The sequence below is a fragment of the Scyliorhinus canicula genome, chromosome 9 (assembly GCF_902713615.1).
Source record: "Scyliorhinus canicula chromosome 9, sScyCan1.1, whole genome shotgun sequence".
Lineage (NCBI taxonomy): Eukaryota > Metazoa > Chordata > Chondrichthyes > Carcharhiniformes > Scyliorhinidae > Scyliorhinus > Scyliorhinus canicula.
The window spans coordinates 185488559-185513812 of NC_052154.1; the positions used below are offsets into that span (position 1 = coordinate 185488559).

The 25254-nt window shown below is 44.4% G+C and overlaps 1 long non-coding RNA gene across 1 annotated transcript; it reads left to right on the top strand.

Moving 5' to 3' along the window:
• Positions 1 to 1929: 1929 nt before the first annotated feature.
• On the top strand, positions 1930 to 7400 carry LOC119971024. Its single transcript, XR_005461724.1, has 3 exons — positions 1930 to 2021; positions 4246 to 4364; positions 7000 to 7400. It is a non-coding gene; the product is annotated as an uncharacterized LOC119971024 (long non-coding RNA).
• The last annotated feature ends 17854 nt before the right edge of the window (positions 7401 to 25254 follow it).

Genomic DNA, 25254 nt, shown 5'->3' on the forward strand with positions numbered 1-25254 from the left:
ATATAAAGCTAATCTCAGGAATGGTGGCCATGAAGCCAGCATTGATTGTTTTTAAACAAACCCCATCTGGTTCAATAATACCATTTCGCGAAAGAAATCTGCCCTCCTGACCTGGTCTGTCCTACACGTGACTACAGGCCCACAGCAATGTGGTTGACTCTCAACTGTCGTCTGAAGTGGATGAAGTAGCAAATCGGTTCAAGGACAATCATCGAGGGAAAACCAACGCAGACCGTGCCAGCAATCCCATGAAAGAATAAAGAAAAAAAATCATCCTCAAAAACCTGCCACCCTTATCTGGTCTGGCCAACACACGACCCGAGATCCACAGCAATGGACTTTTAACTGCCTCACTCAGTTCATAAGAACTAGGAGCAGGAGTAGGCCATCTGGCCCCTCAAGCCTGCTCCACCATTCAATGAGATCATGGCTGATCTTTTGTGGACTCAGCTCCACTTTCTGGCCCGAACACCACAACCCTTAATCCCTTTATTCTTCAAAAAACTGCCTATCTTTATCTTAAAAACATTTAATGAAGGAGCCTCTACTGCTTCACTGGGCAAGGAATTCCATAGATTCACAACCCTTTGGGTGAAGAAGTTCCTCCTAAACTCAGTCCTAAATCTAGGCCTTATTTTGAGGCTATGCCCCCTAGTTCTGCTTTCACCCGCCAGTGGAAACAACCTGCCCACATCTATCCTATCTATTCCCTTCATAATTTTATATGTTTCTATAAGATCCCCCCCTCATCCTTCTAAATTCCAACGAGTACAGTCCCAGTCTACTCAACCTCTCCTCACAATCCAACTCCTTCAGCTCTGGGATTAATCTAGTGAATTTCCTCTGCACACCCTCCAGCACCAGTACGTCCTTTCTCAAGTAAGGAGACCAAAACTGAACACAATACTCCAGGTGGGGCCTCACTAACACCTTATACAATTGCAGCATAACCTCCCTAGTCTTAAACTCCATCCCTCTAACAATGAAGGACAACATTCCATTTGCCGCCTTAATCACCTGTTGCATCTGTAAACCAACTTTTTTGCGACTCATGCACGAGCGCACCCAGGTCTCTGCACAGCAGCATGCTTTAATATTTTATAATTTAAATAATAATCCCATTTGCTGTTATTCCTACCAAAATGGATAACCTCACATTTGTCAACATTGTATTCCATCTGCCAGACCCTAGCCCATTCACTTAACCTATCCAAATCCCTCTGCAGACTTCCGTATCCCCTGCACTTTTCGCTTTACCACTCATCTTAGTTCAAGGGCAATTAGGGGTGGGCAACAAATGCTGGCCTTCCCAGCGACGACTACTTTGCATGAAATGCTCCTCCCACCTGGGCACCACTTCAGAGGGTATTAAGAATCACCCACTTGCTTGGGTTTGGAGTCATGTGTGCAACGGCCTCGGCCGGCATTGTCAGTTCTCTTCCCTGAAGGAAGTATATAAAGGGACCAACTAGCTTTACAATGGTATTCCAGCTATCATGGCACCTTTTGAATTCATGACTTGCCGTGCTAAATTGCCCTTTGTGGGTTACTGGGTTACGGGGATAGGTGACGTGAGCTTATGTAGGGTGCTCTTTCTAAGGGCTGGTGCAGACTCAATGTTCCGAATGGCCTCCTTCTGCACTGTAAATTGCAAGATTCTATGGTTCTGTACCCACAGGACTACTGTGCGCATTTCTGTATGCAACACTGCCCCACCCCCAGTCCCCCCCCCCCCCCCCCCCACCCCCCAGGAATAATGTTATAAAATTCCTGAATGAGTTTGTTTTGCAAACAGCACCCTTGTCAAATTAGTTGGGATGGTGGAATTCCTCCCTCTAGTCAACATACTGCAAGAGTGTTTCAAAACTAAGGTTGACAGCTCTAAGACCCATCTCCCCATTTTGATGGTAATATTTCATTTTAATTCTGACGCAGGAAGAAGAGATGATGGGAAATTCCAGGGACGGAATAAGAGATCATGATTTAGGAAGTCCAAATGATGCTGATGGGAAAGATCGATGGTAAGAGAGATCAAAGTGAACAAAGAACGCTCGATTAAAAAGACTCACAACTTAGTGAATGCACCATCAATTAAATAATGTACACTTCCAGAACAAGAATAACACACTCGCAACATCCTCTTTGGACATGGTACCTCTTAGGGCATGGTACCTCATCGGGACTTAAAGGTAGTTTTAAAGGATTTATAATTTTATTGGTAAACATTATAAATAAGATACAGTTTGAAGTATTTTAATTTAGTATTTCTGTGCCTGGAAGGGTAAAATCTATAGCTAGTTGGACAAATGTGTTTGCATGTGTGGGAGTTAAATTCCAACAGTGTTTCTATTGTGCTTAGAGAAAGCTATGGCATGAAGAATAAATAAAAGGCAAGGATCTGAATATTGCTTAGCACCTGGGGCTTTGTAAGATGGCAAAGCTTTTAAGTTTTAGTTTAGCTAATTTGTGGGCAGTTGGTCTAGAAGACGAGAGAGGAGACATGTGCCTCAGCATTGCTAGAAGAAAAGCCATACCGTGGTATAATGGGTCAGAAAAAAGTGCAGAGACATGAAGAGAAGCTAGTTAAGGAAACTATAGAAATGAAGAGGAGCTACCCAGAATTCTGAGGTTAAAGGTACTAGAACAGACCACTGTTCAATAAAGACAGACTGAGGTGAGAAGGTTGTTGGGACACCGAAAAGATGTCTGACGTGATATTCAGGTTCATGAGATTTTACTACAGCTTGTGGAATATGAGTTGAAATAACTACTGAAATCAGTGGCTGGAACCTTGAGTTAGTACCAAAGCAGTTAAGACGAGAGAAATCTTAAAGGGTTTGGTGCAAAATCCTGGACTTGATTCACTGTTAAAAGTGGAGAGGAAGATTTATTTGAAAAATGAAAATGAAAATCACTTTATTGTCACGAGTAGGCTTCAATGAAGTTACTGTGAAAAGCCCCTAGTCGCCACATTCCAGCGCCTGTCCGGGGAGGCTGGTACTGGTGTCATTGAAGGTGTCATTTGGCAAAACCCGGTCTGGATTTCAGAATACAGACCACTGAGGGAAAGCATAATTATGACGGATGATTTTAAAGTGGTTTTTGGGAATGAAATTTGGAAACTCTCATGTGACAATCATTCGGGGCGGGGGGGGGGGGGGGGGAGAGAGAGAGAGAGGAGGGGGGGGGGGGAGAGGAGGCAGGGGGGGGGATTCTGAAGAGACATCCACAAACATTCACTTGTGCTTCAGAGTGGAGAGTGTATTGCACCACAGTCATCTTGTGTGTCTAAAAGGGACTTTGTGTTCATGAGGCCATTGTTGATTAAGATGTACTTTGTAATCCATATTAATCCTAAAACCTGCCTCTAATTATTAAACTACAGGGGGGGGGGGAGTATGAAGGAGTATGGTATCATAATCCAATTTCCTCATGTTTCCAAATGTGTTCTTCTTGTTGTTAAAAGTAATTTGCAGTCCTATGACTCTGGTTCTCCACATTTTATAAAACAAAAGTAAAGTTTTACGGAAGTTTGAACCAGGGTTCCATTCGGAATCTTCCCATCCAGTCATAACATCAACTGGGATTGTAACAGTACCTGAAGAGAGAGAGAGAGATTTCACCTTATTTCCGCTGACCACAGGGCAATTAAATCTTTCATTGTTATAACACTGCTCCACTCCAGACTTCTCCAAACTGTTGACAGAACTTTTTCCTGATTTCTTGCCTATTCAGTGTTAGAACATAATAACTAAGAGCAGGAGTAGGCCATCTGGCACTTCGAGCCTGCTCGGCCATTCAATGAGATCATGGCTAATCTTTTGTGGACTCAGCTCCACTTTCCCGTCCGAACACCATGACCCTTTATTCCTTTATTCTTCAAGAAACTATCTATCGAGAATAACCTTCCAATAAGGGGACGATTGATCCCTAATTATTTCTTCATTTGGTCCAGCCATATCAAAAGCTGCCTTTCTTGCAAGAGAACCTCAGTCAACGTGATGGAATAAAATTCCCACCAAAAAGTTTGCTTTAAGCATAATTGTAGCAATGTTTCACTGACTAAACATGATTTGGTGAGGAGGGAAGTAAATATTCTACATCTTGAACCATTCATATTTCAAAGAGCTGACCCTTTAAGTAAATAACTTCACCTTGCATGCACAGTGGAGTATTCTGCTCTGCTTCCCATTTTGAACATGCCATACGAAGTGGTGCGTGAAACTTTTTTGTTTCGTTCCACAGGGGTGATAATCCATCACTCGCGGGAGGCCGTGCTCACAGGGAACCTACAATGGAGACTGGGTTACAGCAACCGATTCACCAATCTATGCTCGTTGGGGCCTTGGACACACACTGGAATGGTGAGACATCATATCGTAGACTCATGTCTTACTGCTTTTGAGTTTATGGTAGTGCCTTGGTTTTGTTTATTAGTTTTACTTTTCTTTTTGAAAGGCTATTCATCCGATGGTCATAGTAGCCAAATGGCTGTTTCTATTTATTTGATGCTCTGTACCTCCATGTATTCCGTCCACATGCTACATCACCCTGGCAACAGTTTCCTTGGTATTTCAGAAAACTCTCCATGACTCCTTTCTGCAGTGTCAATGTTTGGGGTTGAGCCAGAACTTGGTTCCAGCCACCTTGATTTTGGGGTAAAACTCTGAAAAAGAGACCTCGATGTAAGATTGTAGAATGGAACATCGTCTACGGCAGGGGAATGGGACTGACTGGACTGCTTTCCAGAGGGTCAGCATAGTCTCGATGGGCTAGGTTAACCTCCTTCTGTGGCATAATAACTCTATGGATGCAATGTGCCTTGCTGCATAGATGTGGGGTGTGAGGTCCAGTCGCAGGCCTCAACCTGTCGCTGCTGGCATGTCCTACCCCTGCTTGGCAGGGAAACTGACCAGCAAACTCTAATGGGGTTTCTGCAGCAGGGGGATGGGAAGGGGGGTGGGGGGAGGGTGGAAGGGGTGTGGATGGCTGTGGGTAGGGGTAGTCCCTGATTCATGGGCACTCACTGCCTGTCTGAGATACCCGTCACTATTGCCGGGCGTGCGGGGCGGGGCTGCTGGTACTGCTGAGAGGCGTCCTTTCCTCCTAGTAGCCTCCCCTCCGCTTCCTGACATCTCCAGCCTCTCGTCCTCCATCTTACCCCGACAACCTTTCTCCAGGGAACCACAGATGAAATCTGGTGAAGGCCAAAGTGGAAGCAGCCAGCACTCTCGGCAACACTGCCGTTGATGGAGAGCTACGGCTTATGATTGGCTGGCATACTGAGGGCATATTTCCACCCAATTGGGAGAAGTCCTGAATGGAAATGTCCCCTGTGGAACCGGGAGTCCTGATGCTGAGCTTTTGCTGCCAATTAGCGACTTAATTTCCTCAGGGATTTGGACAACAGAGTTGTTATCAGTTCTTGTGGTGGATGCCAGGGTCATCCCTCATCAAATTCCACCTGATGAATCCAAAGACAATCTGTGGCAAAATAAACACTGAAAAGATAGGGTGATGGTTTAAAAGGATGGATGTCACCAGCTTAGTGCTGCCAAGTTCACCTATCCTTGGGCAAACACATGAACAGTCTCAGGTGGCCTTTACATTTTATCCAAAACTAACACCAGGGCGGGAATGCACTGCTCCTGCAAGAGGTGAGCAAGCAGGTGGGCGGGCCTGAAACTTTGATGTCAGCACAGACATATGATGCCTTCCTGCCTTCATTGTAAGTAACCACTGGGAAGGATCCTCCCACCCCACCTCCATTTGAGCCCCTTATGTGGTCAATAAGCAACCACTTCCTGCCTCTGTTCCAGTCTTCCCAGCACCAGGTAGAACAGCACACCTGGTCAAACTGTACCTGTCAGCTGGAGGGATGCGGCCTATTCCTCCATCTGCACTTAGCTGTGCATGATTGATGGCTTAGATATGGGGCGGGGGGTAGAGGGGGGGGGGGAGTTCGCTGCTGTCAACCCCCATGGTCCACATCTCCCCGTGACTGGCCCCCCCCCTCCCAACAGCACTTTGCTTCATGATCCCGGGACACCGAGGGATGTTGTTCCTGCAGTGGCCACTGCCTCCTCCGTGGCACTGTTGACTGTAAGCACAGCCGGCGCCTGATTGACCAGGTGCTCTTGGAGCATGCACACTGCCTTCTGGGGTCCCCAGTTGGGGAAAAGGGCTGTTGCGTCCACTTAGCTGTTTGGTTCGCAGAAGACTCGAAGGGCCCCCCTCCTTAGAGTCAACCATTTTTCTGCTCTTCGAAAAAAGAAATTTAAAGCTCCCAATTCATTTTTTCCCCAAAGTTAGTGTGTCCAATCCACCTACCTGGCACATCTTTGGGTTGTGGGAGTGAGACCCACGCAGACAATGTGCAAACTCCACATGGGCAGTTACCCGGGGCTGGGATCGAACCCGGGTCCTCAGCGGTGTGAGGCAGCAGTGCTAAGCACTGCACCACTGTGCCGCCCCATTTTTCTGCTTTTTAAACAGCAAGCAAGATACCCACTGAGAATGGGAGATTCCACCCCACACGGTGCGGCTTTCCGCTCCTGCCCCCCACCCCGAGACAGGAAATTCCCAGCCGAGGTCTGTCAAATCCCATCTGCGACGATTTCCACAGCGGGCGGGACCAGAAAGTGTCCAGCTTCTCAATTTGCCCAATGACCAAAATGGTGACCATTTTCTCATGTACTCCAATAGGCCGTGAAGAGATTTGGGAAAGTGTAAGAATTGCCATTGGCACAAATAATGGTGAGGCGATTATCTAAAAGAACAAACTGTGCAGAATTTTATTATTTTGAAATGCTTTGAGCGCAGGATTCATAGATAATCAGCCTCTGCTTTGTTGTAGCTGCCCAAAACACGAGTGAAATGCTGCGGAGAAGATCATTAATCGGCAAATCAAGATAAATAGTTGTGCTCTGTAAACAACAGGGCAGAAAATGTGTAATTGCTTTAATTTACTCCTTGTACATTTATTGTCCAACAATACAGCCCATATGTACAGGATACGGAGCAAACAACTAAACATCTCTCAGTAACACATGGGTCATCTGTTTTCAGTCAGGATGATTAATCTTCACGTTACATCCACACTACAGCTACGAGATAAGAGTCTTTAGCCTGAATGCCATAATCATTTTCCCTGGCAATGTCGCTAACATGTACAACAAATGGAATGTCAGCAATACATGAACCAGAAGATGTTGTACAGAAGCACAATCAGGTAAGACGTCCTTGAATGACTCATGGCTTTGATACTGCAGACGGTGCCCTCCATTGCTGCACTGATACCAGGGGCTGGTTTAGCTCACTGAGCTAAATCGCTGGCTTTGAAAGCAGACCAAGCAGGCCAGCAGCACGGTTCGATTCCCGTACCAGCCTCCCCGGACAGGCGCCGGAATGTGGCGACTAGGGGCTTTTCACAGTAACTTCATTGAAGCCTACTCGTGACAATAAGCGATTTTCATTCATTTTCATTTCATTTCATTTCATTTCATTTTCATTTCATTTCATTTCATTTTCATTTCATTTCATTTCATTTCATACCAGTGTAAGAAATGTTAGCGCCAATTTCAACCCTACCCATCTGGTGAGTAACCTCAGAGGGCATTCAGGGACATTTCCGTAGCGTTTCCGCATCTCCGGGCCTCTTGCCATTTTGATAGCTGAGGATTCGACAACTATGGGCTGCCTGCTGCAGGCAAATGGTTCGAATTATGTTTTTTTTTCAATCCATTCATTGGGTGAGGGCCTCGCTGGTGGTGGCAGCACGTTTTTGCCCATCTCTAATGGCCCTGGAACTGAACGGCTTGCTGGGCCTTTTCAGAAGGCATTGAAGAGTCAACCACATTGCTGTGGATCTGGAGTCACAGGTAGGCCAGACCAGGTAAGGACGACAGATTTCCTTCCCTAAAGGGACATTTGTGAACCAGATGTTTTTTTATGACAATCAAATGTGGAATTCGCAACACAATCAGGTCGGCCATCCATTTTGCACAGTTGACCAATCAGCAGCAAGAGCATTGACATGTTCTGAGATGGTCCAAACACAATAGCCTGACCAATTAGCAGTAAGATCCCACCCATATTCACATTATCCATCACCTCTAACCACTAGCGGGTGTAGCATTATTGGCTGAAGAATCAGTTCCAGCTGTGAGGAGGCAGGATATACCAAGTTAACCAACAAATGAAGTTGTTTGGGTTGGGATCAGAATTAAAAAAGGGGCAGCCATGCTGTACTAGGAGTATACCCTAGACCCCCAAATAGTGAGAGGGAGATTTAAGAGCAAATATGTCGGCAAATCTCTGAGTGTAAAAATAATAAGGCAGTAATAGTTGGGGACTTAAAGGACCCTAATATCAACTGGTATGGGCGGCACGGTGGCGAAGTGCTTAGCACTGTTGCCTCACGGTGCCGAGGACCCAGGTTCGATCCCGGCCCCGGACCACTGTCCGCGTGGAGTTTGCACATTCTCCCCGTGTCTGCATGCGGCTCACCCCCACAACCCAAAGGTGTGCAGGGTAGGTGGATTGGCCAGGCCAAGTTGCCCCTTATTTGGAATTTTTGTTAAAAATCAAAATTAATATCAACTGGTCTGTGAACAGCATGTGACAAGCCCAATGAGAGGGACTGTAATTCAATACAATCCAATCATCTTTATTGTCACAAGTAGGCTTACATTAACACTGCAATGAAGTTGCTGTGCCACACCCTAGCCGCCACACTCCGGCGCCTGTTCGGGTACACGGAGGGAGAATTCAGAATATTCCCAATTCCAGATTTAGGCTCAGGAAATTAAGTTGGGCAAATGAATGAAGGGGCAGTGGATGACCATTTTAGACTCAGTGACCATAAAACGGTTAGATTTGACCGAAGTACAAAAAAGGATAAAGATAGAGCAGGGGTAAGAGTTTTAAATTGGGGAAAGGCACGCTTTATGAAGCTGAGAGGTAATCTGGCAAAAATGAAAGCGAAATCAGTGACAAACCAATGTCAAAAGCAACACTCTACAGGCAAAATGTAGACGTGTCTCTACAAAGAAAGGGGGTGGTGCGGCTAAATCTGGAGTCTCTTGGTTATCTAGGAGCATGCAAGGTGAGATAAAGCAGAATCAGAAAGCTGATGATGGTCACAGAACAAAAAAAGGTCAGAAAACCTAGAGAAGTATAAAATACAGGGGTGAAATTCAAAATGAAGTCAGGAAAGCAATGGGAGAATATGGAAAAGGTAAAATCAAGGGAATCCCAAAGATGAATTAGCAGTACATTCGAGCAGGAGGATAACAAAGGAGCGGGTAGGACTGTCAGGGACGTACAAGGCAAGTTATGTGTTGCTGCAGAAGATGTGGGCAGTGTTCTTAATGAGTACTTTGTACCTGTCTTCACAAAGAAGAGGGATGATCCAGACATTCTAGTTAATGTGGAGAATTGTGAAATAATGGATGCAAGATGCCGAATGAGACAGGTAGGACTGGAGACACGGACATCCTTAAAGGTAGATAAATTAACAGGGATGGATGGATTGTATGCCAGGCTATCAAACGAAGTTGGGGACAAAATATGGGGGTGGTCTGATCATTTTTCAATCGCCGCTGGATGCAGGCGAGGTGCCAGAGGACTAGATGTCTGTGAAGGGATAAGCCAAACAAATTGTAGGCCAATCAGTCTGCCTTCGGTGTGGAGAAATTATTAGAATCATTATTAGATAAAGTTGTTAGCATGTACTAGATGCTGTGGTTTGAAGAGGCAAGAGTTCAGCTCCTTTTTCACCAACACACCTTTAATGGTTCAAACTCACTCTGCACAGAACTCTACAGATCATCACAAGCTCCAGAGTCCACCTGAAGCCCCTTTACATATCAGTGTCAATCATTGAACACTTAACATAAATGAGACAACTAATTGCAATGTCTCTTAACCCATTACTTAACAGTCTCCCATTCCTTGGAGAAAAAAAAACAATTAGGTAAAAACAAAATTTCAAGAAATTAAAATTTCAAGAAACTAAAACACACACCTGATTCCCCCTTTTTTTTAAGTAGAAGAAAAAAAAACATTCACAGAAACAGGCGCCCTTCATTCACGATATCTAAAAGTTTCTGTGAACTAGCCCCTCTTTTCATGAAACAGTCTGACAGTTGATAGCTACTGTCAACTCATTTAATTTTTGTTATTTCCCCTATGTCCAACATCTGCTTTAAACTTGCGATGTCTATCCGTAACCTCTTTTGTTGACACTTTTTGTAGAGTGCATATTTTCCCACAGAGATTTATTGTCAATGTGACAGTCAATAGGTATATTACCTAAATCCTCTAATCCCAAAATTTCTGTCAATATCTGATTTATATAAAAGGCCATATCCACCGCTTCCACTAAGCTTAATGTCTCAGCAGCCAAAGTGCTTTTGACCACTCTCCTTATTTTCTTTGTTTCCCACACAAGTGGGCAAATTATAAAACCTCCTGCGCTTGAAACTCCATCACATAAATTTGCATAGGACGCATCACTATAAACTATGAGTTTCAAATGCCTAGGATCATCTAAAACAGGGAACTTCAAAACACACTCCTGCATTTTTAGTTTGGCCAACACTTTATTTGCTCTTATTAGGTCTTCCACTTTGGGATCATTCACCTTTGTACTCAACTCTAAAACATCAAAACTCACGTCCGGTCTTCTTCTTAGTCTGTCTTCTTAACCAGTTCAGTTGCCCAATTAAACTTCGCAGTTGCTCTTTTTCTATCTCTGAAACCATTGCGTCTTTTTGTGAAACCCGGCCACGACTTATTGCTATTGGACTGACGCATTCCAAGTAATATTGCTGACGTAAAGTTGCCCCTAACTGAGTCTGTCCGATTTCCAAACCAATATATTTAAATGCACCGGAAGCCTGACTTCCAACCCTGAATTCTTTCCTCAAACCAGAGATTACAATAGCTTCAAAATCACTAGTCCCACCCCACAAAAAATCACCGACATGCATCATGAAGATGCCAGCAAGATTTCCTTTATAGTGCCAGTAAAACATTGCAGGATCTGCTTTCAACTGGCAACAGCCTAACTTTAACAAGACTGACCTCATCGAAAAGTACCACACTCTAGATGCATCATTTAATCCATATACACATTTGTTCAACTTCCACAGTATCCCTTCTGTGTTAGCTGCTTCTTTAGGAGGACAGAGAAAAATGTCTCTCTGGAGCTGATGCCCCTGCAAAAAGGCAGCTTTTATATCTATAGATTTGCATTCCCATGCCTTTGTGGCTAATAGAGCCAAGAAGATCTTTAAAATAACCTTTCCTGCTGTAGGTGAATCTACTCTTAAGTCCTGATCGTCTAAGTTTTCTTCAAATCCCCTTGCCACAAGCCTGGCCTTTGCCTTATAAGTTCCATCTGGAAGAACCTTTTCTGTACGAATCCATCTGTGGGATAGAGCTTTTTGTCCCCTATCCGGTGCTTCCGTGTATACCCCAAATTCACTCCAACTATGCAATTCTTGCTGTTTAGCATCTTTGATAACTTTTTCAACTAATTTATTTGAAGCCACCAAAATCTCACGTGTATGTGGGCTTCTACTTCTATTAGTATTCGCAGTCTTACTCCTGTTCCGAGATCTTGATAAACTACGTCCCCTTTCCTGCCTGGTATCTCGTTCTGTACTGCTACTGCTTGATCTTTCTCTTCTGTAGCGGGATGTCCTTTCAATAGTTCTTGACCTTTTCCTGCGAACCTGTTCACTATTCGATGTACTATCTGAACTGGCACTGCGTTTCTGTGCCCTCCTTTTTTGAACTTCGTTTTCCAAATCCATTGTCTTAACTTCCTCCCCTGAAGGCTGTACATTCAACCAATGTTTATACTTTCCAGTGGCCTTCCCTGCTCTACTAATAACAGTTGCATCCTTCCATTGACTAGACCCTTCAGGCAAGTGTGTCACTTTTGTACCAACCTTTGGCAGTTGCCCTTTCGGAAAAATAGCCTGATCTAATTTATCAGAAGTGTCGTGTTCCTCTACAGAAACCCTGTCTATATAGTTCTGTAACACATTACATAGAATTTACAGTGCAGAAGGAGGCCATTCGGCCCATCGAGTCTGCACCGGCTCCTGGAAAGAGCACCCTACCCAAGGTTAACACCTCCACCCTATCCCCATAACCCAGTAACCCCACCCAACACTAAGGGCAATTTTGGACACATTAAGGGCAATTTATCATGGCCAATCCACCTAACCTGCACATCTTTGGACTGTAGGAGGAAACCGGAGCACCCGGAGGAAGCCCACGCACACACGGGGAAGATGTGCAGACTCCACACAGACAGTGACCCAAGCCGGAATCGAACCTGGGACCCTGGAGCTGTAAAGCGATTGTGCTATCCACAATGCTACCGTGCTGCCCCATGCGTATCAGACGACTCTGGTTCCTCGTCTTATCTGTCTAAATTTGAAAATTTGTAATCGGTATCCATTATCCTTGATGAATGTACCCTAACAGTTTGATTACCATGTTGCAAAATAAATGTTTTGCCATCTATGCCTATGATCTTCCCTAGGCCTTTCCATTCATTAGAATTGTCTCTCTTATAGTATACCATTTCTCCTTGTTGAAAAACGGCATCTGATGGCCGTACATTATGTCTTAAAGCTCTGCGAATTCTTTCAGAGACTTCTGCTTCCAAAAAAGCTTTTCTGCTGCTATGTAATGCGTTTAAATGTTCAGCAAAACCTGAGATAATTGTCGTCCCTTCCCAAGCTGGAGGCTGGTCATCCAAAATGGAGGGAATTTTAGGATTTCTACCAAACACTAATTGATAAGGACTATAGCCCCCAACCACCTGCAATGAATTCTTTGCATGTACCGCCCATGCTAAAGCTGAATTTAGTGTGCAGTTTGGTCGATCTCCCAAAATTTTCCGAAGCATATCATTGATAACAGCATGATTTCTTTCGCAGACACCATTACTAAATGGGCTTTCGGCAGCCGTGTTCATAACTCTGATATTCATGTTTTCACACATATCCCTAAACTCATCATTAGCAAATTCTCCCCCATTGTCCGTAAAGAATTTTGCTTGTGGACCCATTCCTGTCCCGATCCATTTTTCCACAATTTTGTCCAAAATTACTCTCTTTTCTTTACTTCGTACAATCGTTGATTGACTAAATCTGGTAGCTAAATCTACAAAATGCTAAATAAATATATTATTTGCTTTATCCCCGATCTTAAGGTCCATGGCCACAATGTCATTAAAATCCCTGGCCAAAGGTAGGGTTACTATCGGTCGTGCTGGTGTCCTTCTGTACTTCCTGCAAACTTCACAGCGATCACTAACCTGTTCTATCAGCTTAGAATAGTCATCATCCCTTACCCCTACATCCTTTAATAAATTTTTCAGCCTCCGAGGAGACGGATGTGCAAATTGCCTTTGCAGTTTTACTGCAATAAGCTTTTTACCAGCTAAAGTCGCATTATCAACTGTCATTAATACATCCTTAACCACTCTGCTTGAAACATTATTTGTCAATAATGGAATACAATAATGTCTCGACTCTGTAAATTGTAAGCCCACCGTCTTTCCAAAAACTGTTGCCTTATCCTGTTCCATATCCAGCTTCATGTGTGCTTTCTTCATCGACGGTCTGCTCAGAAGCAAAGGTATCTCACTTGATACAACATCCGTGCTAATAAAATGATTCACTCCAGCAATATTGCAAGGGATCACTACTCTTTTCAGCGACTTCAGAGTATTATCATCCCCAAACCTGAAACTTGTGTAACTTTTAAATTCCTTAACCTTGTTACGATTTTCAGCATCCAATGAGTCCAGATAACATTTTAACCAGTCGATCCCACACACAGTAGATGTGCAGCCACTGTCCAATACAGCACAGTTAAACGATTCTGCAACCAACACCCTCATTACCGGCGTAAAACAGCTTGTTAATAGGACAATGCCTTCTTTCTGGTCACTATCTTTTTCCTCTTCTGACTCTTCCGTGTCATGTGTCGCTTCAAATACTCTATCATAATGAGTGGACAGTTGAAAGCATAATAGTATTGAGAGTCACATCGAAAACATCGATTTATCATGCCCCGTGCATTTCTGGGGTTCATCCTCCTATTGTAGGTTCCAACTGGGTTTCTGTCTTCATAATTTCCTTGTCTCTGTCTTCTTTTATAGTCTTGAGGCCTGTTCGTAGCCATACAATTTCGCCATCCTGTTAGTAGTGTATCTTCCATATTCTGCCTTATAGCAGGCTGACCTATTTGGGTCATCAGAGCCATTGGAATCGAATGTTTCCCCAAAAACTTTTTTAAAGCTGTTGTCATCTGTTCGAATAAGGTATCGTTATCCGTAAACTGAACTCCTGTCAAAACCGGGAGCCGATCCATATTGCTCACTCTAGCACAGTCAAGTAATTTAAAGGCCAACACAGACTGTGGAAATTCCAGCCTGTGTTTCTGCAGCCTTTTATATAGTCTGCCAAATTCCATTATATAGTCTTTCATAGATAAATCCTCCATTTTCCAGAACTTATCAAAATCCGACTATGCTTCATACGCACTTAACAAGTCATCTTTCTTATAAATCTTGTCCATATAAAGTAATAAAGTCGCCAGACCTTCTTCTGAGTCTAACTCTTCCAACTCCAGCTCAGAAAGCACTTTGTTTCGGATTTTACTGCCATATGGTAAAGAGCCAATGCCATACCTTGTTTTCTCTTTCCTAAAGTAGTCACCTTAGTCCACATAACTACTGCACTTCTCCATTGGTCATATGATTCCCTTTCAGAAAATAGGGGAGGATAATCATAACCAGCTATCTTTGTCCTGGGTTCAGCCATGTTTCCCTTTTTTATTCACTCCTTGGTTTGATCTGGAAAAATTGTGGGCGCGATTCTCCACCCCCACGCCGGTTGGGAGAATAGCGGGAGGGCCTCCCGTCATTTTTCACGCCCTCCCGCTATTCTCCCCCCCCACGCCCGACCCACGCCACGAATCGCCGCTCGCCGTTTTTTACGGCGAGCGGCGATTCTCCGAGGCCGATGGGCCGAGCAGCTAGGCCTTCACGCCCATTTCAACACGGCAGCAAACACACCTGCTTGCTGCCGTCGTGAAACGGGTGCCAGATGCCCGTTTGGGGCATCTAGAGGCCCGATTGGCACGGCAGTACCACGACTGTGCTCGGGAGAGGACAGGCCCGCGATCGGTGCTCACCGATCGTCGGGCCAGCGTTCAAAACAGACGCACTCTTTCCCCTCCACCGCCCGGCAAGATCAAGCCGCCAGGTCTTGCCGGGCGGCTGAGGAGAAAGACGCCAACTGCGCATGCGCGGGTTTGCGTTGTCCAACCTGCGCATGCGCAGCCGATGACATCGGCCGCGTCAGCCGCCGTGACGCTTGACGTGCGGCCTTGACGACCGTCGCCAAGGCCGCGCCGTCGTGACTCACGGGGCCGCGCTCCTAGCCCCGCCCGGGGGGGAGAATCGGCCCCGGAAGTGGCCGTGAAGGCTGCCGTGGGTTACGGCCTGTCCCACGGCAGCCTTTACGATTCTCCACATTTGCGGAGAATCGCGCTCTGTATCTTTCAAGCCTTCACATTTACACAGCAACCATCCTCTGCTACCATTGTTAGCATGTACTAAATGCTATGGTTTGAAGAGGCAAGAGTTCAGCTCCTTTTTCACCAACATACCTTTAATGGTTCAAACTCACTCTGCACATAACTCTACAGATCATCACAAGCTCCAGAGTCCACCTGAAGCCCCTTTACATATCAGTGTCAATCATTGAACACTTAGGAAAAGCATTTTCACCCAGAGGACAGTAGGAGCCTAGAATTGACTGTCTGGATTGGTAGTTGAGGAAGAAACCCTTAGCTCATTGAGGTGCCTGGATCTGCACCTGAAGTGCTGTCACCTGAAAACCTACGGATTGGGAATTGGAGGGTGCGATTGGAATGGGCAGTTGGCTTTATCAGCTGGTGCAGACACGATGGGCTGAATGGGCCCTCTCAACCTTTCTATTGTTCTATGGAGCTTTCTGTTTCAGTCATTACTCCAGATGAGGCTTCACAGTTCTTGTAAGAAACTCTTTTTTTTCCCCAATATAAATTTAGAGTACCCAATTCATTTTTCCAATTCAGGGGCAATTTAGCGTGGCCAATCCACTTATCCCTGCACATCTTTGGGTTGTGGGGCGAAACCCATGCAAACTGGGGGAGAATGTGCAAACTCCACGCAGATAGTGACCCAGAGCCGGGATCGAACCTGGGACCTCGGCGCCGTGAGGCAGCAATGCTAACCATTGTGCCACCGTGCCGCCCTGTAAGAAACTCTTTTAAGGTAACTAGAACTCTTTTCAGCGTAGAGTTTACATGATGTTAACCATAATATTCTCTTAATAATGTTCCCACTCTCACCATGAAAACCTTCAGACACGTTTAACCTGTTTACTTGTTGCTTTGAAGCTGCTGCACGTGGTACAGGAATGAGCACAGGCCTCTGCTGGTGCTGCAAGCAAAGAGGTGGACTGAGATATAAAGTACAGGAATGTAACCCTGTATATGTGGCCAAACCTGTCAAGAAATGAGATGGTGTGGTACAAAACCGCATGTCTGGCCACCCTAAAACAGTGCAAGAGACCTACCCTGAAAAGTGTGAGGTTGTCCATTTTGGAAGGACAAATATGAATGCGGAATACAGGGTTAACGGTCAGGTTCTTGGCAATGTAGAGGAGCAGAGAGATCTTGGGGTCTATGTTCATAGATCTTTGAAAGTTGCCACTCAAGTGGATAGAGCTGTGAAGACGGCCGATGGTGTCTCGCGTTCATTAGCAGAGGGATTGAATTTAAGAGCCGTGAGGTGATGATGCAGCTGTACAAAACCTTGGTCAGGCCACATTTGGAGTACTGTGTGCAGTTCTGGTCACCTCATTTTAGGAACGTGAATGAAGGAGCAGTGCTCCGAAAGCTAGTGTTTTAAACAAACATGTTGGACTTTAAACTGGTGTTGTAAGACTTCTTACTGTACTCACCCCAGTCCAACGCCGGCATCTGCACATCATTTTAGGAAGGATGTGGAAGCTTTGGAAAAGATGCAAAGGAGATTTACCAGGATGTTGACTGGAATGGAGAGTAGGTCTTACGAGGAAAGATTGAGGGTGCTCGGCCTATTCTCATTAGAATGGAGAAGGATGAGGGGCGACTTGATAGAGGTTTATAAGATGATCAGGGGAATAGATAGAGTAGAAAGTCAGAGACTTTTTCCTCAGGTGGAACAAACCATTACATGGGGACATAAATTTAAGGTGAATGGTGGAAGATATAGGGGGATGTCAGTGGTAGGTTCTTTACCCAGAGAGTAGTGGGGGCATGGAATGCACTGCCTGTGGAAGTAGTTGATCGGAAACATTAGGGACCTTCAAGCAGCTATTGGATAGGTACATGGATTACAGCAGAATGCTGGGGTGTAGATTGATTTGTTCTTAATCTTGGACAAATGTTCGGCACAACCTCGTGGGCCGAAGGGCCTGTTCTGTCCTGTATTTTCTATGTTCTATGTATAGACAAAAGCATGTGAATGTGGAGAGTTAGAGAGTGAGAGAGTTAGTGAGAGAGTTAGTGAGTGTAGAAAGTTAGTGAGTGTAGAGTCAGTGAGTGTAGAGAATCAGTGAGTGTAGAGAGTTAGTGAGTGTAGAGAGTTAGTGAGTGTAGAGTCAGTGAGTGTAGAGAGTTAGTGAGTGTAGAGAGTTAGTGAGTGAGAGAGTTAGTGAGAGAGTTAGTGAGTGTACAGTCAGTGAGTTAGTGAGTGTAGAGAGTTAGTGAGTGCAGAGAGTTAGTGAGTGTAGAGAGTCAGTGAGTGCAGAGAGTTAGTGAGTGAGAGAGTTAGTGAGTGCAGAGAGTTAGTGAGAGAGTTAGTGAGTGTAGAGTCAGTGAGTGTGGAGAGTTAGTGAGTGTAGAGAGTTAGTGAGTGTAGAGAGTTAGTGTGTGCGAGAGTTAGTGAGTGAGAGAGTTAGTGTGTGCGAGAGTTAGTGAGTGTAGAGAGTTAGTGAGTGTAGAGAGTTAGTGAGTGCAGAGAGTTAGTGAGTGCAGAGAGTTAGTGTGTGCGAGAGTTAGTGAGTGCGAGAGTTAGTGAGTGTAGAGAGTTAGTGAGTGTAGAGAGTTAGTGTGTGCGAGAGCTAGTGAGTGCGAGAGTTAGTGAGTGTGGAGAGTTAGTGAGTGTAGAGAGTTAGTGTGTGCGAGAGTTAGTGAGTGTAGAGAGTTAGTGAGTGCGAGAGTTAGTGAGTGTGGAGAGTTAGTGAGTGTAGAGAGTTAGTGAGTGTGGAGAGTTAGTGAGTGTAGAGAGTTAGTGAGTGCAGAGAGTTAGTGAGTGTAAAGAGTTAGAGAGTTAGTGAGTTAGTGAGTGTAGAGAGTTAGTGAGTGTAGAAGAGAGTTAGTGAGTGTAGAGAGTTAGTGTGTGCGAGAGTTAGTGAGTGTAGAGAGTTAGAGAGTTAGTGAGTTAGTGAGTGTAGAGAGTCAGTGAGTGTAGAGAGTTAGTGAGTGAGAGAGTTAGTGAGTGTAGAGTCAGTGAGTGTAGAGAGTTAGAGAGTGAGAGAGTTAGTGAGAGAGTTAGTGAGTGTAGAGTCAGTGAGTTAGTGAGTATAGAGAGTTAGTGAGTGCAGAGAGTTAGTGAGTGTAGAGAGTCAGTGAGTGCAGAGAGTTAATGAGTGAGAGAGTTAGTGAGAGAGTTAGTGAGTGAGAGAGTTAGTGAGTGTAGAGTCAGTGAGTTAGTGAGTATCGAGAGTCAGTGAGTGCAGAGAGTTAGAGAGTGAGAGAGTCAGTGAGTGTAGAGAGTTAGTGAGAGAGTTAGTGAGTGTAGAGTCAGTGAGTGTAGAGAGTTAGTGAGTGAGAGAGTTAGTGAGAGAGTTAGTGAGTGTAGAGTCAGTGAGTGTAGAGAGTTAGTGAGTGCGAGAGTTAGTGAGTGTAGAGAGTTAGTGAGTGTGGAGAGTTAGTGTGTGCGAGAGTTAGTGAGTGAGAGAGTTAGTGTGTGCGAGAGTTAGTGAGTGTAGAGAGTTAGTGAGTGTAGAGAGTTAGTGTGTGCGAGAGTTAGTGAGTGAGAGAGTTAGTGTGTGCGAGAATTAGTGAGTGTAGAGAGTTAGTGAGAGAGAGTTAGTGAGTGCAGAGAGTTAGTGAGTGTAGAGAGTTAGTGAGTGCGAGAGTTAGTGAGTGTAGAGAGTTAGTGAGTGTGGAGAGTTAGTGTGTGCGAGAGTTAGTGAGTGAGAGAGTTAGTGTGTGCGAGAGTTAGTGAGTGTAGAGAGTTAGTGAGTGTAGAGAGTTAGTGTGTGCGAGAGTTAGTGAGTGAGAGAGTTAGTGTGTGCGAGAATTAGTGAGTGTTTAGAGTTAGTGAGTGTAGAGAGTTAGTGTGTGCGAGAGTTAGTGAGAGAGTTAGTGTGTGCGGGAGTTAGTGAGTGTAGAGAGTTAGTGAGTGAGAGAGTTAGTGAGAGAGTTAGTGAGTGTACAGTCAGTGAGTTAGTGAGTGTAGAGAGTCAGTGAGTGCAGAGAGTTAATGAGTGTAGAGAATTAGTGAGTGTAGAGAGTTAGTGAGTGTAGAGAGTTAGTGAGTGAGAGAGTTAGTGTGTGCGAGAGTTAGTGAGTGTAGAGAGTTAGTGAGTGAGAGAGTTAGTGTGTGCGAGAGTTAGTGAGTGAGAGAGTTAGTGAGTGCAGAGAGTTAGTGAGTGTAGAGAGTTAGTGAGTGTAGAGAGTTAGTGAGTGTAGAGAGTTAATGAGTGTAGAGAATTAGTGATTGTAGAGAGTTAGTGAGTGTAGAGAGTTAGTGAGTGTAGAGAGTTAATGAGTGTAGAGAATTAGTGAGTGTAGAGAGTTAGTGAGTGTAGAGAGTTAGTGAGTGCAGAGAGTTAGTGAGTACAGAGAGTTAGTGAGTGTAGAGAGTTAGTGAGTGAGAGAGTTAGTGAGTGCAGAGAGTCTGTGAGTGTAGAGAGTTAGTGAGTGTAGAGAGTTAGTGAGTGAGAGAGTTAGTGTGTGCGAGAATTAGTGAGTGTAGAGAGTTAGTGAGTGTAGAGAATTAGTGAGTGTAGAGAGTTAATGAGTGTGAGAGTTATTGAGTGCAGAGAGTTAGTGAGTGTAGAGAGTTAGTGAGTGCAGAGAGTTAGTGAGTACAGAGAGTTAGTGAGTGTAGAGAGTTAGTGAGTGCAGAGAGTTAGTGAGTGTAGAGAGTTAGTGAGTGTAGAGAGTTAGTGAGTGTAGAGAGTTAGTGAGTGTAGAGAATTAGTGAGTGTAGAGAGTTAATGAGTGCAGAGAGTTAGTGAGTGTAGAGAGTTAGTGAGTGTAGAGAGTTAGTGAGTGTAGAGAGTTAGTGAGTGTAGAGAATTAGTGAGTGAGAGAATTAGTGAGTGTAGAGAGTTAATGAGTGCAGAGAGTTAGTGAGTGTAGAGAGTTAGTGAGTGTAGAGAGTTAGTGAGTGTAGAGAGTTAGTGAGTGTAGAGAGTTAATGAGTGTAGAGAGTTAGTGTGTGTAGAGAGTTAGTGAGTGTAGAGAGTTAGTGAGTGTAGAGAGTTAGTGAGTGCAGAGAGTTAGTGAGTGAGAGAGTCAGTGAGTGAGAGAGTTAGTGAGTGTAGAGAGTCAGTGAGTGTAGAGAGTTAGTGAGTGTAGAGAGTTAGTGAGTGAGAGAGTTAGTGAGTGCAGAGAGTCAGTGAGTGTAGAGAGTTAGTGAGTGTAGAGAGTTAGTGAGTGAGAGAGTTAGTGAGTGAGAGAGTTAGTGAGTGTGAGAGTTAGTGAGTGTGAGAGTTAGTGAGTGAGAGAGTTAGTGAGTGTAGAGAGTTAGTGAGTGAGAGAGTTGGTGAGTGTAGAGAGTTAGTGAGTGTAGAGAGTTAGTGAGTGAGAGAGTTAGTGAGTGAGAGAGTTAGTGTGTGCGAGAATTAGTGAGTGTAGAGAGTTAGTGAGAGAGTTAGTGAGTGTAGAGAATTAGTGAGTGAGAGAGTTAGTGAGAGAGTTAGTGAGTGAGAGAGTCAGTGAGTGTAGAGAATTAGTGTGTGCGAGAGTTAGTGAGTGTAGTGAGTTAGTGAGTGTAGAGAGTTAGTGAGTGCAGAGAGTTAGTGAGTGAGAGAGTTAGTGTATGCGAGAATTAGTGAGTGTAGAGAGTTAGTGAGAGAGTTAGTGAGTGAGAGAGTCAGTGAGTGTAGAGAATTAGTGTGTGCGAGAGTTAGTGAGTGTAGTGAGTTAGTGAGTGTAGTGAGTTAGTGAGTGTAGAGAGTCAGTGAGTGTAGAGAGTTAGTGAGTGTAGAGAGTTAGTGAGTGTAGAGAGTTAGTGAGTGTAGAGAGTTAGTGAGTGTAGAGAGTTAGTGAGTGTAGAGAGTTAGTGAGTGTAGAGAGTTAGTGAGTGAGAGAGTTAGTGAGTGTAGAGAGTTAGTGAGTGAGAGAGTTAGTGAGTGAGAGAGTTAGTGTGTGCGAGAATTAGTGAGTGTAGAGAGTCAGTGAGTGTAGAGAATTAGTGTGTGCGAGAGTTAGTGAGTGAGAGAGTTAGTGAGTGAGAGAGTTAGTGAGTGCAGAGAGTCAGTGAGTGTAGAGAGTTAGTGAGTGTAGAGAGTTAGTGAGTGTAGAGAGTTAGTGAGTGTAGAGAGTCAGTGAGTGTAGAGAGTTAGTGAGTGAGAGAGTTAGTGAGTGAGAGAGTTAGTGTGTGCGAGAATTAGTGAGTGTAGAGAGTTAGTGAGTGTAGAGAATTAGTGAGTGAGAGAGTTAGTGAGAGAGTTAGTGAGTGTAGAGAGTTAGTGAGTGAGAGAGTCAGTGAGTGTAGAGAATTAGTGTGTGCGAGAGTTAGTGAGTGAGAAAGTTAGTGTGTGCGAGAATTAGTGAGTGTAGTGAGTTAGTGAGTGTAGAGAGTTAGTGAGTGTAGAGAGTTAGTGAGTGAGAGAGTCAGTGAGTGTAGAGAATTAGTGTGTGCGAGAGTTAGTGAGTGAGAGAGTTAGTGTGTGCGAGAGTTAGTGTGTGCGAGAATTAGTGAGTGTAGAGAGTTAGTGAGTGTAGAGAGTTAGTGAGTGTAGAGAGTTAGTGAGTGTAGAGAGTTAGTGAGTGCAGAGAGTTAGTGAGTGTAGAGAGTCAGTGAGTGTAGAGAGTTAGTGAGTGTGAGAGTTAGTGAGTGCAGAGTGTCAGTGAGTGTAGAGAGTTAGTGAGTGTAGAGAGTTAGTGAGTGCAGAGAGTTAGTGAGTGTAGAGAGTTAGTGAGTGCAGAGAGTTAGTGAGTGCAGAGAGTTAGTGAGTGCAGAGTGTCAGTGAGTGTAGAGAGTTAGTGTGTGCGAGAGTTAGTGAGTGAGAGAGTTAGTGTGTGCGAGAATTAGTGAGTGTAGAGAGTTAGTGAGTGTAGAGAGTTAGTGAGTGCAGAGAGTTAGTGAGTGTAGAGAGTTAGTGAGTGCAGAGAGTTAGTGAGTGAGAGAGTTAGTGAGTGCAGAGAGTTAGTGAGTGTAGAGAGTTAGTGAGTGTAGAGAGTTAGTGTGTGCGAGAATTAGTGAGTGTAGAGAGTTAGTGAGTGTAGAGAGTTAGTGAGTGTAGAGAGTTAGTGAGTGTAGAGAGTTAGTGAGTGCAGAGAGTTAGTGAGTGAGAGAGTCAGTGAGTGTAGAGAATTAGTGTGTGCGAGAATTAGTGAGTGTAGAGAGTTAGTGAGTGTAGAGAGTTAGTGAGTGCGAGAGTTAGTGAGAGAGTTAGTGTGTGCGGGAGTTAGTGAGTGTAGAGAGTCAGTGAGTGAGAGAGTTAGTGAGTGTAGAGAGTTAGTGAGTGAGAGAGTTAGTGAGTGTGGAGAGTTAGTGAGTGTATAGAGTTAGTGAGTGTGGAGAGTTAGTGAGTGTATAGAGTTAGAGAGTTAGTGAGTTAGTGAGAGAGTTAGTGAGAGTAGAGAGTCAGTGAGTGTGGAGAGTTAGTGAGTGTAGAGAGTTAGTGAGTGAGAGAGTGTAGAGAGTCAGTGAGTGTGGAGAGTTAGTGAGTGAGAGAGTGTAGAGAGTCAGTGAGTGTGGAGAGTTAGTGAGTGTATAGAGTTAGAGAGTTAGTGTGTTAGTGAGAGTAGAGAGTCAGTGAGTGAGAGAGTTAGTGAGTGAGAGAGTTAGTGAGTGTAGAGTCAGTGAGTGTAGAGAGTTAGAGAGTGAGAGAGTTAGTGAGAGAGTTAGTGAGTGTAGAGAGTTAGTGAGTGTAGAGAGTTAGTGAGTGAGAGAGTTAGTGAGTGTAGAGTCAGTGAGTTAGTGAGTGTAGAGAGTTAGTGAGTGCAGAGAGATAGTGAGTGAGAGAGTTAGTAAGAGAGTTAGTGAGTGTAGCGTCAGTGAGTTAGTGAGTGTAGAGAGTCAGTGAGTGTGGAGAGTTAGTGAGTGTAGAGAGTTAGTGTGTGCGAGAGTTAGTGAGTGTAGAGAGTTAGTGAGTTAGTGAGAGTAGAGAGTCAGTGAGTGTAGAGAGTTAGTGAGTGAGAGAGTTAGTGAGTGTAGAGTCAGTGAGTGTAGAGAGTTAGAGAGTGAGAGAGTTAGTGAGAGAGTTAGTGAGTGTAGAGTCAGTGAGTAAGTGAGTGTAGAGAGTTAGTGAGTGCAGAGAGTTAGTGAGTGTAGAGAGTCAGTGAGTGCAGAGAGTTATTGAGTGAGAGAGTCAGTGAGTGCAGAGAGTTAGTGAGTGAGAGAGTTAGTGAGAGAGTTAGTGAGTGCAAAGAGTTAGTGAGTGAGAGAGTCAGTGAGTGTAGAGAGTTAGTGAGTGTAGAGAGTTAGTGAGTGTAGAGAGTTAGTGAGTGTAGAGAGTTAGTGAGTGTAGAGAGTTAGTGTGTGCGAGAGTTAGTGAGTGAGAGAGTTAGTGTGTGCGAGAGTTAGTGAGTGTAGAGAGTTAGTGAGTGTAGAGAGTTAGTGAGTGTAGAGAGTTAGTGAGTGTAGAGAGTTAGTGAGTGCGAGAGTTAGTGAGTGTAGAGAGTTAGTGAGTGTAGAGAGTGAGTGAGTGTAGAGAGTTAGTGAGTGTAGAGAGTTAGTGAGTGAGAGAGTTAGTGAGTGTAGAGAGTTAGTGAGTGCGGAGAGTTAGTGAGTGCAGAGAGTTAGTGAGTGAGAGAGTTAGTGTGTGCGAGAGTTAGTGTGTGCGAGAGTTAGTGAGTGTAGAGTGTCAGTGAGTGTAGAGAGTTAGTGAGTGTAGAGAGTTAGTGAGTGTAGAGAGTTAGTGAGTGTAGAGAGTTAGTGAGTGAGAGAGTTAGTGAGTGTAGAGAGTTAGTGAGTGTAGAGAGTTAGTGTGTGCGAGAATTAGTGAGTGTAGAGAGTTAGTGAGTGTAGAGAGTTAGTGAGTGTAGAGAGTTAGTGAGTGAGAGAGTTAGTGAGTGTAGAGAGTTAATGAGTGTAGAGAATTAGTGAGTGTAGAGAGTCAGTGAGTGTAGAGAGTTAATGAGTGTAGAGAGTTAGTGAGTGTAGAGAGTTAATGAGTGTAGAGAATTAGTGAGTGTAGAGAGTTAATGAGTGTAGAGAGTTAGTGAGTGTAGAGAGTTAGTGAGTGTAGAGAGTTAGTGAGTGTAGAGAGTTAGTGAGTGCAGAGAGTTAGTGAGTGCAGAGTGTCAGTGAGTGTAGAGAGTTAGTGAGTGTAGAGAGTTAGTGAGTGTAGAGAGTTAGTGAGTGAGAGAGTTAGTGAGTGTAGAGAGTTAATGAGTGTAGAGAATTAGTGAGTGTAGAGAGTCAGTGAGTGTAGAGAGTTAATGAGTGTAGAGAGTTAGTGAGTGTAGAGAGTTAATGAGTGTAGAGAATTAGTGAGTGTAGAGAGTTAATGAGTGTAGAGAGTTAGTGAGTGCAGAGAGTTAGTGAGTGTAGAGAGTTAGTGAGTGTAGAGAGTTAGTGAGTGCAGAGAGTTAGTGAGTGCAGAGTGTCAGTGAGTGTAGAGAGTTAGTGAGTGTAGAGAGTTAGTGAGTGTAGAGAGTTAGTGAGTGTAGAGAGTTAGTGAGTGAGAGAGTTAGTGAGTGTAGAGAGTTAGTGAGTGTAGAGAGTTAGTGTGTGCGAGAATTAGTGAGTGTAGAGAGTTAGTGAGTGTAGAGAGTTAGTGAGTGTAGAGAGTTAGTGAGTGAGAGAGTTAGTGAGTGTAGAGAGTTAATGAGTGTAGAGAATTAGTGAGTGTAGAGAGTCAGTGAGTGTAGAGAGTTAATGAGTGTAGAGAGTTAGTGAGTGTAGAGAGTTAATGAGTGTAGAGAATTAGTGAGTGTAGAGAGTTAATGAGTGTAGAGAGTTAGTGAGTGTAGAGAGTTAGTGAGTGTAGAGAGTTAGTG